Below are 12,019 nucleotides of genomic sequence, written 5' to 3'. Positions count from 1 at the left end.
TAGAGACTGGATGAAGAAGGGGGAGGAAAGAAAACCCCATCCTGCCACATGTGTCAAAAATGTAATTTGTTAGACATATTCCAAAGTATTCCATGTAAACCCAGGAATTGCAGGAACTTGGACATACAGTCTCTCACTCTGTGTGGTTGTACCAGCTTTTCCATATTGGCTCTACATTTGAAATACAGTATATCTTTAATCTGACTACTTCTGACCACCTTCTTCATGAGCATCCTAATAGGAGACACTATCATCCCTAGACCAAAAGCCTATGATAACCTTCTTCCTAGTCTCCCTGTTTCTACTGCTCCCCACTCCTCTCCCCCAACCCCCATCCACTTCATGGTTAATTCTCCATAAGAAAAACCAGAGTGGTCCTTTTAGCATAAATCTGATCGTGTTTAAAAGGTGCATAAAAATTGTACTTGCACTTCTGGGAAAATGCAGTAAACACATTTTTTTTCCTATTCCCCTACTAAGTACAACTAAAACCCCTGTATGTTATATATATTAAAACTTAAGACTGCAAAAGATGGAGAGAAGAAGGTAGAAAGGTTAGGGGCCTTGATTTGAAAAATGACTTAGTGGTAAGTTCCCTGGATTTTCCCTTTGCCTCAGATATCCTAGACTCCGTGCTGAAGAAGCTGGTAACTCAGAAATGCCAAAAATTGCAAACCAAAACAACAACAACAACAAACAAACAAAAAAACAAAAGCCTGTTTCAAAGAGCCAGTCTAGGAAGACAGAAAGCTTTCAGACAATAATTGTTCTACTTCAGACAAACACCACAGGTTAAAAACATGTATATATTTTTATCTCCCTTCCTCTACTCACTCAGCAAGAACAAAATGGGAGCCTGGACTTCTACCCTTGAAAGGCTATTAACAAGGCTTCTCAATACCCCCACTAAGGTTTTATAGAGAAAGCCTACTAGGGAGCTAGAACTTTTAACCTCATCATCTGGTAACAACCCCCATTCCATGGTATCCATGGAGAACACTTAGCAGCTTGGATTCCACTGCCACCCAGCAGTAATAGGGTTCACCCCTCCCTTCTAGGAGGTATCCTTGCTGGGAGGGGGGGTGCAGAGGAGGCTTGTAGGAGAGTCAGGAACTTCAGCATTGCCCACTGATAGTGCAGCCAATGCCAATATGGCATCAGTGGGAACTATGTGGGAGGCTGGAACTCTTACCCTTGTCCAACAGTAATGAGGAGCTCCTGCTTCAGGTGTCAGTGGAGACTGAATGGGATACCTGGACTTGTGATCACATTTGGTGACACCATTCTCCCCCACTCCCCCACCACCCACTTCCTCTGCCATAGCAGTATCAAAGAAAGCCAGCTCAAATGAGATTGAGAGTCTCATAACTTACTATGAAAATGTCCCAGTTTCAATGAAAACTCACTTGTAACAACAAATAGAAAATATATCTAGAAGACATAAAGAATAACCAAACAGAAATTTTAGGAATGGAAGATATAATAACCAAGATAAAAAGGTCAGAGGATGAGCACGACAGCGAGTGGAGGGGAGAGGAAAGAATCAATGAGCTAGAGGATAGAACAATAAAAATCAGTCAATCTGAACAACAAAGAGAAGACATTAAAAAAAAGTAAACTGGGCCGGGTGCAGTGGCTCATGCCTGTAATCCCAGCACTTTGGGAGGCCGAGGTGGGCAGATCACGAGGTCAGGAGATCAAGACCACCCTGTCTAACATGGTGAAACCCTGTCTCTACTAAAAATACAAAAAATTAGCCGAGCATGGTGGCGGGCGCCTGTGGTCCCAGGGAGGCTGAGGCAGGAGAATGGCGTGAACCCAGGAGGCAGAGCTTGCAGTGAGCCGAGATTGCACCACTGCACTCCAGTCTGGGAAACAGAGCGAGACTCCATCTCAAAAAATAAATAAATAAATAAGTAAACTGATCCTCAGAGAACTGTGTGACTATTGCAAAAATAAAAGATTTAAAGATAAAATTTATCTTTAAATTTATCTAACATTTGTGTCATCAGAGTCCTCGAAGAAGTAAAGAAAGAGGGGACTAAAAAAACTACTCAAACAAATCATGGCTGAAACCCTCTTAAAGTTAGCAAGGGACATTAACCTACAGATTCAAGTTGAGAAAACGCTAGAAGAATAAGTCCAAAGAAATCCATACCAAGACACATCAAAATTAAACTTCTGAAAACTAAAGATGAAGAAAAACATCCTGAAAGCAGCCAGAGAATAATAACACCTTACAGGAGAAAAAAAAAAGAAATTGAATAAATGACAGATTTCTCATCAGTAACCATGAAGACCATACGGAAGTGACACATTTTTCAAGTGCTGAAAGAAAAGACATTTCAACCCAAAATTCTACATTCAGTAAAAATGTCTAGTTAGAAATAGACTCCTGAGTTCTGTCCTGGACTAAGCAAACTTACTGAATGACAGAGAAACATCTCTCTATTAACACAATTCTTGGCACATAATGAGGCACATCTTTAAATCTGATGATGAATTAATTTTTCTAGGGCATCAGAACTTTTTTTTATCATACTTTAAGTTCTCGGGTACAGCATCAGAACTTTTTACCATTTTATCTTTAAAGTAACTTTAAAAAGATATACACTGGTAACATGTATATCTTGCTGGAAGCAGGGCAACATAATAAAGTCAAAATTTTGTAAAGATATGTGGTGATAGGTTGTCTTGAAGGGGAAATATTTAAAAGTCCATTGTTGCTCATAATTAAAGAGGGTGTTTGGTCCTCTTAGCAAACAACACAAACAAATTTCAATATAATAAGTTCAGGTCTTTGATTCAGCAACATTTTGATGACCAGTAGTTGAAGCCAAAATACCTTGGCATAAAACACTAAGATAATCAAAAGACATCAATGGCAACTATACAATCCAAGGATTCTCCATATTGTATTCAACTTTTGAGAATTCCTTTAATTACAGGAATATGACAACTCCAACTTGTAGATCTGTACTTTAGAGCTATCTTCAGGGTTTTCCTTGTGCAAAATTAAATAGGCAATGTTAAATTAGCTAGTTGCTCACCAACCCCTTTTTTTCTCTTGGGCACTCAACTACACTACATTTCCCAGCCTCTCTGTCCATTGTGCATGCCATGTGACTGGGTCCTAGCGAACATAAGAAAATGTGATGTGTGACACTTCTAGTACAGAACCATAAAAGCCCTTACACTTGACTGTCCAGGTTTTTGCCCTTCCTCTAGCTTGTTGGAGAGGAACTTAGAAGCCACACATTAAAGATGATAGAACACACGATTCAAGGAATCTAGGTTCCTGAATTATAGCTTAGGAAGACAGCTGCTTGCCAATCAGAAATACTTGTTTTGGACTTCCTGTGAGCAAGAACTAAGTTTTCTTAGGATTAAGCAACTGAAATGTTTGGATTTATCTGTTGTAGCAACAAGTAATATGTTAATTAATGCAGTAGGTTTTGTCATCCATACCTGCCTCCCAAAGCCCCGCTCCCCACCCACCACCACTTTATTTCCTCTCTTCAATGACTTCCTTCTTCCCTTTATTCCCACACACATTTCACCAGTCTCTAGATCCTGAGCCTAGGGCAGGCTCGAGGGCAATGCCCCATCAGTCCCTACAGAGAGCTATCCTTTTTCAGCCTTGCATACAAGGCACCACATTTAGAAGGAAGAGGACTAATTGAGTCCTTGCTGAAGGAGAATGTGAGCCCAGCCTGAACTCCGGGGAAGCAGAAAGTGGAGCAGAAATGGGAAGGGTGATGACCCAGGTTCTCACTTGCTCACTGAGGGCTGGAGGCCTATCTGCAAACATTTGTGGCTGCAGTACAAGCTCTGCAGGGAGAGTCTTGCCAAATCATCCAAGAAAAGAAAAACCTCACTCCTCAGACCTGCTTTCTCAAGGTGAGGTGTTGTGGTTATCTCTGCCCAGAGCTTGTGATTGCTGGAATTTCCTTGTTCTTTTCTTTCCAGGAACCATCTGGCTCACCTCCTTTTTGTGAACCTATGAAAAGAAAAATCATGAAACAAACAAACAAATGAAAAAAACACACCTCTTTGCTACAGGGTAACCTAGTCAACCTTTAAATTAAAAAGCCATGAGTTTCCAACGATCTGCCTCTGACTATTCTGCGTGCTGCCTGACTCCCTGCTGATAGCGGTGATTCAGAAACTTTATCTTAAGAAAGAAGGGCCTGGAACAAAAAGCAGCAAGGGATACAGAGAAAACACAGCAGACCATGAAAAGAAGTTAAGATGGAAAAAGAGGAAAGATGCAGGCTTACTTGTGTCACCCATGGAGACGCAGGAAAAGAAACAAGCTTTGAAGTGATGTGACTGTTTTTAGTTTGTCAGTAAATAGCAGACATCAGCTCGAATGCAGTGGTTCAGTCATAATTTTGATAAAAAGGATGATGTGTGCTTCTTTAAAGAGTAGCTGTTACATAGTAGGTGCTCAATAGATTATAAATGAAGGAATATAAAAAAGAAACCAGGCAATTTTTTTAACAAACAAAAAAACAGACTATGGCTACTGATCATATGACTTCAAGATTTTCTTTAAATTCTTGGAAGAGGGAGGCCAGTAATATCTTTTTATATAAAGAAATCTCATTAAGCCACGTTCAATTTAGGCAAATAAATTTTGTGCCATTTAGTTCATCAATCAGAGGTTGGACCGGCATAGAAGGTGATTCAAAATTCATAATTAAAGCAGATCTAGCCAGTTACCACGTAGACTCAATAATCTTCCTTTCCTCATATAGCTAAAATAAAACCCTTTTGGTCTAGTTTCTAACATTTTCTCTTTGGTGCTTTGATTGGTTTCACTCGTGTCCGTGTGAAGAGACCACCAAACAGGCTTTGTGTGCGCAACAAGGCTGTTTATTTCACCTGGGTGCAGGTGGGCTGAGTCCACAAAGGGAGTCAGCGAAGGGAGATAGGGGTGGGGCTGTTTTATAGGATTTGGGTAGATAGTGGAAAATTACAGTCAAAGGGGGTTGTTCTCTGGTGTGCAGGGGTGGGGGACACAAGGTGCTCAGTGGGGGAGCTTTTGAGCCAGGATGAGCCAGGAGAAGGAATTTCACAAGGTAATGTCATCAGTTAAGGCAGGAACAGGCCAGTTTCATTTCTTTTGTGATTCTTCACTTGCTTCGGGCCATCTGGATGTATACGTGCAGGTCACAGGGGATATGATGGCTTAGCTTGGGCTCAGAGGCCTGGCACTGACAACACTAGAAAAGTCATATTAAATATTTTTATGTTAGTTCCTTTAATCAGGTAATACAGCACTCCAGTTTGCTTACTCCCTTGCCTGTCCATTCTCCCTTATATAATTACTTGAGAATAGATTTTACCTTACTGTGGAGGAGACCAAAAGTGATTTAGATAAGAGCTTGCCTTTAAGATGCTTATAGTTAAGAAGATATATATTTATATACATGCATCATATATATGTATCTTATATATGTATCTTATATATATTATCTATATATACACCATATATAGTATATGTATTGTGTGAATATGTATAAATATATATCTATATATGTATTTTTCATCTAGTAAATACATATACACACATATGTATACACACACACCAGGTAAATACATAAAGGTAAGAATAAACCAGCATGTGCCAGGTAAATACATACATACATATTTTTATATATATAGAGAGAGAGAGAGAGAGTATGTGTGTGGGTGTGTGTGTGTTTCCAGCTAAAGATAAAGTATTTGTGGCAGAAGAAAAGAGAACCAAAGTGGTTTTTATAGAGGAAATGGCTTTTAGCAGGATAATGGGGGATGAATTTTTTTCAATCTGTGGAGATATGGAAGAAACGATATTCATGATGAAGTACTGGGACTTCCATTGACTTTGTAAGAGTTTTGTTTTGTAGTGAGTGAGGAGCCACAGGTAGCTTTTAAGCAGGGCAAGCAGCAAGCTTAGGGCCATGTTTTCAGATCTTAATCTATCAGCACTACACAGGGCAATAGTAGAAAGAGATTAGAGACAAAGAAAGCAGATAGAGAGTTATTGCTAGGTGAGGGGTGGAAAAGGCTGTAGATTAGCCCAGTGACTGTAGCAATGCAGACGGAAAGGCAGATAGGAAGACAGACTCAACAGCATTTGGTCTCTGTTTAATCCCAGAGGAAAAGTGAATAAGAGGATGATGGAGTCACCATTGGCTCTAAGGAGGAGGGTTAGGTTTAGAAGGCAACATGGTGAAATCTCATCAGGGCTAGCATACTAGCACAATTGATTGAAGGCACAGAGCCACTCAGAGGGAGACAGAGCTGAGCACTTCCACGCCCCCTCCCCATTTGCTAGTATATTACAACATGGACAAATATCAAAACAGAACATAGTTTAACGTTATATGATAAATTAATGCTTTTCATAAACACAAACACAAAATCACATTGACTATTTGTACAACCTTGGAGATAATGTCAAAAAAATCTAGATTTGTAGACCTTTTTGAAAAGGAAGTCCATACTCAATTTTGTCAGTGGCTAAGAATGAGAGTTAGTATTTGATAGAGATTAGGGCTATGAGAAGCAAGAAGGAATCAAAGCAAGAGAGAATGTTGTCTGATGACTTGGCAAATAAATACTAATATGTTACTTTAGTGGTTGTACTGTAAGTGTTTAAAATAACTGGGAATAGGTTTAAGGTAAATTGACATTATTGTTAAATGTTTTATAACTTATTTTTAAATGTATTTGTTTTATCTGTAAATTACTTTCTTTTATTGGAATATGTTGTATATAAAACACTTATTTGAGAAGCATCTTCTAAAGACTTTTACACAAGATAATAATCCCACAAATGCATGATATAAATTAAGATGTGCAATTGTTGGCTGGGCACAGTGGCTCATGACTGTAATCCCAACACTTTGGGAGGTCGAGGCAGGCGAATCACGAGGTCAGGAGATGGAGACCATCCTGGCTAACACGGTGAATCCCCATTTCTACTAAAAAATACAAAAAATTAGCCAGGTGTGGTGGCAAGCGCCTGTAGTCCCAGCTACTAGGGAGGCCGAGGCAGGAGAATGGCGTAAACCCAGGAGGCAGAGCCTGCAGTGAGCCCAGATCGCGCCACTGCACTCCAGCCTAGGTGACAGAGCGAAACTCCATCTCAAATTAAAAAAAAAAGGAAATGCTATTGTCAGATGCAGTAGAGACATACTGCAAATTATACATCAGTCAACTGAAAGTTCATAGTGCACACTGGATATCAAGGATCCTGGAAATTCTACCATTTTTCAAGCTGATGCTGTGTGGGGCTCATGCTCAGCCCCTTGTCTCATCTGATCCCCAGAACAATCTAATGCCACAGGTGAAAACTATCTCCATCGCTCAGATTAGGAAATTGAGGCTTAGAGAAGTCAAGCAAATTGCCTGGATTCCAAGGTCATTAAATTGACATGAAATCTTTTTTTCTCTGAACACCGATGAACCCAAAAGGCAGACACGCTTTGGGAAATGTTGCCCTCAGCAGGTGGGTTTTCTTAACCCAAAATCGCTTACTCCTACTTTTCTGTGCTGATTCTCATCCCAAATAGGAGGCAGTGCTTTTTCTTCTTCTTCTCCTTCTCTTCATTGTCCTCCTCCTCCTCCTCTTTCTCCTTCTTTCCTTTCCTTTTCTTTTGGAAGTAGGCATTAGGAGGTCATAATGTGAAGAAGACACTAACTACTACCTTATATTTTTAAATACCGAAATCCTAAAAAGATGATATAAATGTCAACTTGAATTTCCTCTTCTCTAGTAACACATTCTAGGTTTAGACTATTTCTGACTAACTGTATACAGGCTCACCACTTTCAGTGCACCCCAGTTCAACAATTAGAATAAAAAGATGCATTAAATGGACCCATGCTTGCATTGCATTTTTCTAGCAAACTGAACATATAAAAATAATTGCCCCTGCTGGAAATGACCAGACCCTATGTTCAAACAGGAAAATTAATGAATTCTCACATTATAGGAAAAGTATAGGAAGTCCAAGCAAGACTACCCAAATCCATGCTTTAATTTGCAGCCAACTAATTAGATAACAATGAAATGTGTCCTAAGTCACTACTCTAAAGCCCAGCTGAAACTACCAGCTAGCAAATGACTCTAATTATTCTAGAGAATAGTAGATGTCTGTTATTCCTGCTAATAGCAGAATAGAAAATAAGCCCCTGATCAAAAAAGAATTTCTAACAACTCAGAAAAGTGTATAGGATCTCTATGATGAAAAGAAATATAAAGGAAGATGTAGTTTTCTCAAAATCGTTGTCAATATCAGAGAGCAGTTGCTTGGCAAACGTTAAGACCTGGGAAAAGAAACTATTCAGCTTTTAATCTCTATCTTCTTATTTTCTCAGAATCTATCAAAATAATATATTGTTTTGTATTGTAGAAGGGTAGCTTCTTGAAGCCTTAAGAAGAATTTTAAAACTTGGGTATCAAACATCTCATTAAAGAGAAACTTTTACTTACTTCCAGACAATAGAATAACTTGTAAAATTGGAACCTGGTATTTTTATAAAGGAACTGTGATCTTACATTTTAAATCCAAAGTAATAAATCTGTCCTATATAATAAAAATAAATTTTATATTTTTAAAAAGTATTTTTACACTGTATATAGAGAATTAAATGTGAATTTTAGAAAGTTGAGTCAAATTGTAGGCTGACATTTAAAAATATGTATTGTATACAAATTGCAAGTAGAGTAACATGTACACTTTTGTATTTATTGAACTATGGTCTCGTATTTTGGGGTAAGAAATGTATTCATGTGTCATTTAAAAATACCATGTATATGGTCAGTTCTTAAGATATAAATACTGAGCACATTTATACCAAAGTTTCATTTATATTTGACATTTTTGGTTTCTCAAGATTTCCTGTTCTATTCACATTAAATTATGTTTCAATACCTTGGCTAGATAATGAACATTTGGTTCTATTTTTTTGTAACTCATGGGGTTTAAAATATTGATAATTAATGATATTTTTGGATCATTATCTTTGTTTTTGTCTTACTCTGACTTCAAGAATTTTTAATCCTCTTTGCTCCATCCCACCTCCCATGCTTATCTCAGGTGATCCCACAGCTTGATGAACACGTGATTCTTGGCTTCTGTGGCTATTGTCCTTATAGGCTATAGCCATCAATTATGAAGGATGGTTTCTTGTGTTTATCCAGTGAAAGTACAGTAATCCCAGTACCCAAATAGATTCCTGAAAACCCCTAAATTAGAAGACAGCAATAATAGGGTTTTCTTGAATTCACTTTCAACATCAGTCTCTTGAACTGATTTTGGAATTGAATTCAACATCAGCGGTCTGACATTGGAACTGAATTCAAGAAATATTTGTTTTAACTAAATATTTTTATTAACTAAAAAGGCAAAACAGACCCTTCACACAAATTAACAATAGGTCTGTACAGCTGACATTCAACTTACCATCCATTGTTAAATTTTAACCTTCTTCCAATGTGATGTTAAGCAAAGTGGTATTTGGGGCTGGCTGCGCAGTGTAGATATATACACACATATCAGAAACTATAGTGTTTTTTTAAAATGATACGCTCAAGTGCTTTTATTTTACAATTGAGAAAAATGGATACAATCTATGTATGTGTGCATCATTGATCACTGGAATGGCATTCTACAATGTATGCTAGGCTGCTGCAAATTTAGTGGATTTAGTGCTCAACCTGATGAGAAGTCATTAGTCATTAGCAAATGTCTAGAGTAGAAGAGGCCAAGAAAAGACAGCTTTCGTCTCTCTTTGGGGAATATGAAAGAATGCTACAAAGTATCCTAGAGAACTCTGCTAGCTTCTAGTTGTTAATGAAAAAGGAGACCTTGGACATTAATTCATGGGAGTGCTAATTAATTTAGATAACATCAGTGTCCCCATCAGGACCTTGGAAGAGCCTGACCATCCTCTCCTCAAGGCACTGGGCTTCCTTGGATTTGTCCTTTGAAAAATGCTCATTCTGCTAAGCCTCGAGGAAAATCTACAGGACATTAGGAAGTTACAAGAAATGAATTTCAATTCTGGAAAAATGGAATCCAATTTAGATAACCAAAGGTAGTCCTGGATTCAGTGTTCATAGGAGGTTTGTAAAAAAAAAAAAAAAAAACATTCCAAGAGAGTCAATCACTGTTTTTATCAAATGTAATGTTGTACAGTGTAAGACAGGCATTAATAAAGAGGAAATCCCAAATCAGGACCCCAAACTGAAGGATCTGACAAATGTTCAGTTTAAAGTCCTATAACTAAGCTACCAACTCAGCCAAACAATTTCTTAGTAAAGACAGGGCTTCTCCATGTTATTCAGGCTGGTCTTGAACTCCCGACCTCAGGTGATCTGCCTGCCTCAGCCTCCCAAATTGCTGGGATTACCGTGCCCAGCCTTACTATATATCTTGATGCTAGTTCTGAGAGCTTAGGGACTAGACTATGTCAAGACATTGAAGTCAAGAAGCCTATAGGAAAACTGACAGGCCTGGTGGTACACACTTGTAATCCCAGCTACTCTGGGGGCTGAGCTGGAGGATTGCTTGAGTCCAGGAGTTAGAGGCTGCAGTGAGCTATGATTGTGCCACTGCACTGTCTAGCCTGGGTGACAGAGCAAGATGTTGTCTCTAAAAATAAAAACAACAACAACAACAACAACAAAAAAAAAACAAATGAATATTTATTAAAGACTTACTATTTGTCAGGCACTCTTCTAAGCATCCATACATATTAAGTTACTCAAGGTGTTTAATCCTCACAACAAATCTCTCTGATCCCATTTTACCTGTGAGGAAATTGATACATTCAGTTACACAACTAGTTTGTAAAGGAACCAACACTCAACAGTTGTCCAGCTTCAATGCCCAGGCTTTTGGTCAGTATACTGTGTTTCCCTAGATTTTGCCAGAAAAATTATGTGCCTAATAAGGAAGCCAGATATCCTGTGAGCATATCAGAGTTACTGACTTTCACTGACACTCTGAGTGAGGGGTGCTCTGCTGGATCTTTCATTAGCTCCTCCAGATGCACTTCATCCTGTCTGATACCTCAACAGGCTCCCCTGTCGTCCTGAGATCAGGAGTCAAGGAAAGAAGGGTAAGGTATTCTCCTCCACCACCTTCACGCCCCTCTTGCCATGTCCCTGGAGGTCAGCTACTTCTCTCTACTGAAGGTCTCAGGTGCTGTCAGGTTTCAATGACCACTTCTTTGTGCCTTCATGCCTGGGGTGGTAATGACTGGTATTGTTCTCAATCCCTGAGGTTCTACCACTCCTGTTGCTCCTCTTACATATGGCCCCCTCCTTTGTGAAGAATTCCCTTTATTAAGCCATTTTCATCAGGTTCCTACAAGTACCCAGACAGATGCAGGCACCTTTTGATGGATGGAGTGCCAGCAGCCCACTTCTCTGTGTATTTACCATTTGTGAGGCAGCAGTGCGGAGACACAGCATCTAAGTGTTTATCTTCACTAAAGGGTCGTGTTGATGCTCTTTCTGGGCTGTATCTCCAGGCCCTCAGAATCGTCTGAGTTCTCCAGCATATAAGACCTCACCTTGTATGAGGTGGGACAGAAAGGTTGCAACTGTCCTCATTTGTTCACTTATTTATTTATTCATGCAAAAATATTTTCTGAACACTTAATATGTGTTGGGCATTTTGCTATGTGCTGGGGATACAGCCATAAACAAGATAGATTAGAGCCCTGCTCTCATTAAGCTTACAATTTAGTGGGCAGAGACAGAAAATAATCAATAAGCCTAGTAATTTTGATAACTGCTATGAAGACTATAAATTAAGATAGTGGTTACAGATAACAACTTGCTGCTGGGTGAGGAAATGCTGCTTTCATTAGGGTGGTAAGGAAAGGCTTCTTTGAAGAGGTGACAACATGATGGGAAGGATGTAGTCATGTGAAGAGCTGGAGTCAGCATTCCAAGCAAAGGGACAGCAAGTACAAGATCCATGCGGAAAAGTGACATTTTTGAGGAAAGGAA

General features: G+C 39.0%; 1 long non-coding RNA gene across 2 annotated transcripts in view; it reads right to left on the bottom strand.

Moving 5' to 3' along the window:
* Positions 1–4,856: 4,856 nt before the first annotated feature.
* LOC102124960 (uncharacterized) overlaps positions 4,857–12,019 on the bottom strand; it is a 33,230-nt gene continuing 26,067 nt past the window's right edge. For both annotated transcript variants that reach the window (XR_006697637.2, XR_006697636.3), the window contains exons 2-3: positions 10,721–10,810; positions 4,857–5,228 (exon numbers count right to left, since the gene is read on the bottom strand). This is a non-coding gene — a long non-coding RNA (uncharacterized lncRNA). The remainder of the gene's footprint in view (positions 5,229–10,720; positions 10,811–12,019) is intronic.

Source organism: Macaca fascicularis, chromosome 4 (assembly GCF_037993035.2).
Source record: "Macaca fascicularis isolate 582-1 chromosome 4, T2T-MFA8v1.1".
NCBI lineage: Eukaryota > Metazoa > Chordata > Mammalia > Primates > Cercopithecidae > Macaca > Macaca fascicularis.
This window is presented reverse-complemented; position numbering and strand designations above follow the sequence as displayed.